Raw genomic sequence first — 5055 nt, forward strand, 5'->3', positions numbered from 1 at the left:
TTACACATGGCATGGCATGTCTACACTGCTCTTATGCCTGGATAGACAGACAGGTGTCACCTTGCCTTTGACAAGCCAATGCCAATCACATTGTTCTGATGCAGCAGGAGGGGCCATCTGTTTTCTATAGATGACTGCTGGAGTGCAGGCTCTTCTGGGCCATTTCCCAAAACATGGAGATGAGCAAGAAACCAGACTCAGGCTCCCATTTCCATGCTTTATTGCCAAGGTCAAATCCCAGATGTGAGCTCCGATTATCGGCACGTTCATCCCCTAGTTACACCTGGTGTGTGTAGATTTGATGCTCCAAAGAACTGTTAGTACCACAGAAAAGGAATTCTCCTGAAATGGAAGGGTTGAGAATATTAGAACTGTATAGAGCCAGAGAAGCCTGCTCCATCAAGGTTAGATGCTTTGCAAATCCCAGCCTGATTTTTATCCTACCAGTGTCCACTTAAAATTCCCCAGTCTGCTGGGGACCCACACAGCCAAACAGCTTCTTACAGACCTGAATTCTGCTCTGGATGACAACAATGTAAATCCAGATTCATTCCAGAGAAGCAGATGGAGTTATTGTGGATTTACAGAAGCATCATTGAAAGCAACATTGCGCCAGTCCCCGATACTAAGAGACAATATAAAGGCATCCCTGAGAGCTGGTTGTTGCTATTACCAGAAATCTCTGATCTCTGTAGTGAAAGGCCTGTCTGTCACTTCACACAGCCGGGATATTTCTCCTTCTGCGGTGAGGGCCCAATGAATTACATGTAAAGTGATCACAGGGTCACAGAGCAACTCCTAGAACTGAGCCCTCTACCTAAATGACAGGGAATAACTCCGTCTCTTTCCATTTCAGGCAGGGCGGTCACAGAGCTAGGTAAGAGGATGTGTTTTCATGTCACATTTCACATCACTTATTTCTTTGCTATCTGCCAATGACCCCTCTCCCAGACTGGCATCTCCAGTGGGAGCGAGGTCCCCATGTTGCCCCTGACCATGTTTGTTCCTCTTCCCTTGCAGCGTTGAGGAGGGCTCAGAGCTACAAATGGCTGAGCAGATGCTGCCCTGGGGTTATTGGTATCAGCGTTACGTATCTGAGCTGTCTGTGGTATGGGGCCCCCATGGGGTTGGATGCTGCAAATGGAACACGCTGCCCTGAGCTGTTAGTCTCACCCCATGGCAACTCCCTCACAATCCCCCCTCACTTAGTTCTGATACCCCCCCCCTCCATCTCTCATTGGCCTTTCAGTGATGATCCATCCCTACCCCATCATCTGCGCCTGCAGCCCCACTCAGCCCTGCCAACGCAGCCTCCAGATTCTTCACCTCCTTGACACCTTCCATAGACCCCCAGAGCCCTAACAGCTCTCAGGGACAGATCCTGTGCAGGGGGGAGTGAGAGGCTACAAGGAGCCCAGTCCCCACTCTGGCTCCACCTCATCTCCCAACAAGCTCAAGGGCCAGGCCCAGCACAGCCCTGGAGCTCCCTAGAACCCACGGCTGGATCCAGTCAAGCGGTGCCAGTCCCACTAGCCACCCTAATGCCGGGATCTGGCTCTTAACTCCTTCTCTGACCTTTCCTTGCCCCCTCCACCCAACTCAATCTCTTCTCAGTGCCCCTCCGCCCCTCGCCCCTCACTGACAGTCCTGGGCATCTCCCACCAAGCCTTGAGCTAGCTACACAGGGGGGAGGTTTAGGCTGGATATTAGGAAAAACTTTTTCACTAGTAGGGTGGCGAAGAACTGGAATGGGTTACCTAGCGAGGTAGTGGAATCTCCTTCCTTAGAGGTTTTTAAGGTCAGGCTTGACAAAGCCCTGGCTGGGATGATTTAGTTGGGTTTGGTCCTGCTTTGAGCAGGGGGTTGGACTAGATGACCTCCTGAGGTCCCTTCCAACCCTGAGATTCTATGATTCTATGATACACAGACCCGTCCTGCCAACAGGGCCGGCTCCAGACCCCAGCGCGCCAAGCAGGCGCGTGGGGTGGCATTGTCCTGGCAGAGCAGCATTTGGCTCCGGCAGACCTTCTGCAGTCATGCCTGCGGAGGGTCCCCTCTTCCCGCGGCTCCGCTTGAGCTCCCGCAGGCATGACTGCGGCGGGTGCGCTGGTCCCACGGCTCAGACGGAGCTCCCGCAGGCATGACTGCGGATGCTCCACCGGAGCCACGGGACCACGGGACGGTCCGCAGGCACTTCTGCCCCGGCCGCGGGACCGGGGAAGGGCGGCGCGAGTGGCGCGGTGCACCGCCCTGCTTGGGGCGGCGGAATTTCTAGAGCCGCCCCTGCCTGCCAAGCTGAGAGCCTGAGCAGCCACCTCCCTGCACCTGTCCTGAGATGACACTTCTGCCTTCTCTGGCGCCCAGGGAATCAGCCCCGAGGGGTCACTGCCCTGCGGAGCAAGTGACTTGGGAACAGGTGGACACGGGGCTGTGTCTGGAGTGAGCCACACAGACTGAATTTGGCCAGTTATCTGCCCTTCTCACTGCAGTGGGATCTGGACACTCCAAGGACACAGGGCAGGGAAGCCCCTTCCACCCTCCCCATGTCACACAGCAGGGCAGAGACTCTGGGCCTGTGCTGAGTGGGTCATGGAATCTTTATGGCAGGGAGCAGAACTGAGCTCTCCCTTCCCCCCGGATCTCCCAGGTGGAATCCCGGGATTGTGGGGTCTTTGATTGACCTGTGGCTAATGTTGGGGTTTTTTTTTGTCTTTCTCCCCAGTTCCCATCACCCTGGATCCGAGTTACAAACACCCCAAACTCATTGTGTCTGCAGATGGCAGAACAGTCTGGCACAACCCCGCAGCCCCTGGGCTAGCTACCCCCTCTGGGGCTCTGATCGCCATGGGGAGGGAGGGGTTTGTGTTCAGGAGGGATCACCGTGGGGAGGACGGGGTTTGTAGGTGATACTGGGAGGTGGAGGTGGGGGACAACCTGGACTGGGGGTGCTGAGTGAGACTGCATCTGTAATTTTCACTCCTTGCATCTGAAGAAGTGGTGTTTTCCTATGAAAGCTTATGCACAAATAAATCTGTTAGTCTTTAAGGTGCCACTGGACTCCTGGTTGTTTTTGTGGATACAGACTAATACGGCTACCCCCGATACTTCTTAAATGTAGGAAATACAATACACACTGGCTGGGGGATGCAGAGGGGAAGGGTCTCTTAGTGACACTGACTCACTCCCATTGCAGACACACACACGCTGTTCCTGCCAGCCTCAAGCTGTGCGAGTGAGTAATAGGACTGGGCCCTCTGTGTGTCAGACTGGGTTGTGATAGCCTCACATTGATCAGCACTCCGTCCCCCCTAACCTCCCCTGGGCTCTAGCAGGGCTGTCTGGTCTCATGGGGCACCAGAGATGATGGACGATGCTGCAGAAGCTTCTCATGGAACAAGGACATGGGGAAGTTCAGATGCTGTTGGATATTGTAGCAAGGTGGCTGGGGTGCAAGAGGAGAACAGGCTGCCAGTTGCAGCATTGCCAAGTCTCATGGTATCTGCTGTTTCCCCTAAATCCCCAGCTCCTGGAGTCCTGGGATTGTGGGAGAATCTCAGCTTTGGTTTAAAACAAATAAAAAGTCAGTTTCTAGCCAATGGCTGTGGAGTGGAGCTGTAAAGTGTGACCCCAATGTCCCTGTGTGCCATGTCTGGTTTTACTGCTGGGTGTGCTGCATTTAAACCCTAGGGCCTGGCTCTTGGTTTATTGCAGGTCACAATGGGACCCAGCAGTGAATGGGGGGCAGGGAGCCTTGGGCAGCACCACCCACAAATGCTGGGTCCACACTAGGTAAAAGGTTTGAGTGCGATGAGCCGGCCGGGACAAGCAGTGTTCTCCTCATCAGAGCCTAGAGGGGACAAGGCCACCTCGGTGCCATGGGTGTTTCACATCCCTGTAGCTGGTGGAGGTGAACCCCAGGGAGGTGTTACTGTGTGAAAACACCTTTCTTCAGGTGTAGGCCATGTCCAAACCAGCCATTTCTACAGGGGCAGCAGCTGGCAATCAGATTCCCAGCACTGGTGGGACACTGATTGCCATGGGTTGGGAGGCAGGTGGATCTTAGGGGAACAAATTGAGAATCACTGGGTGTGACAGGATTGGGGCTGCCCTGTACTAACCTTGGAACTTTGCTCTGTTTGTCTGACTGTTGTGCAGAGGTCACTGTATGAACACAAGGGGAGGGATAGCTCAGTGGTTTGAGCATGGCCTGCTAAACCCAGGGTTGTGAGTTCAATTCTTGAGGAGGCCACTTAGGGATCTGGGGCAAAAATTGGTCCTGCTAGTGAAGGAAGGGGGCTGGACTCGATGACCTTTCGAGGTCCCTTCCAGTTCTAGAAGATTGGTATATCTCCAATTATTACCTTACCTTAAATTGAGTAGGGGTTGTCTGCCCCTCCCGGCAAACACTGCAAGGGATAAGAGACACTGCAGAGCTATCTATGGCCCTGCCACCTCACCCATTAACCAGTCTCAGGGATACAGGAGGGAACAGAGACCTTGTGCTGCACTAAGAGACACCCTGAAGGACAGGGAGGGAACAGGCAGAGACACGGGGACCAGATGGCCCCACCCCCAGAGGTGAGGGCCTGGGGTAGGACAGGCTGCCTAGGTCTAGGGATGAGGTAGATTTGTAGGGAGCCCTTCTACTGTGTGAAATCCTGTTCTCTGGCTGTGCCTGTCTCTGGCTGTTGAGATCAAAGAAGACTTTGTGTAAGAAGGTATTTGGGTCTGTCAGGGTTCCCTCCCCACTCTGGGGTCCAGATGTGAGGACCTGCATGAAAGACCCTCTAAGCTTATTTCTACCAGCTTAGGTCAAAAACTTCCCCAAGGCACAAATCCTTCCTTGTCCCTGGATTGGTACTGCGGCCACCACCAGGTGAGTAAGACAAAGATTCAGGAAAAGGACCACTTGGAGTTCCTGTTTCCCCAAAATACCCTGCCCCCTCCCAAGCTCCTTCACCCCCTTTCCCAGGGAGGCTTGAGAATAATCTACCAACCAAATAGGTAAACAAGGTGTGCACAGACCAGACCCTTGGCTTTTTAGGATACTAAAAA

Source organism: Mauremys reevesii, linkage group 22 (assembly GCF_016161935.1).
Source record: "Mauremys reevesii isolate NIE-2019 linkage group 22, ASM1616193v1, whole genome shotgun sequence".
In the NCBI taxonomy this organism is placed as follows: domain Eukaryota; kingdom Metazoa; phylum Chordata; order Testudines; family Geoemydidae; genus Mauremys; species Mauremys reevesii.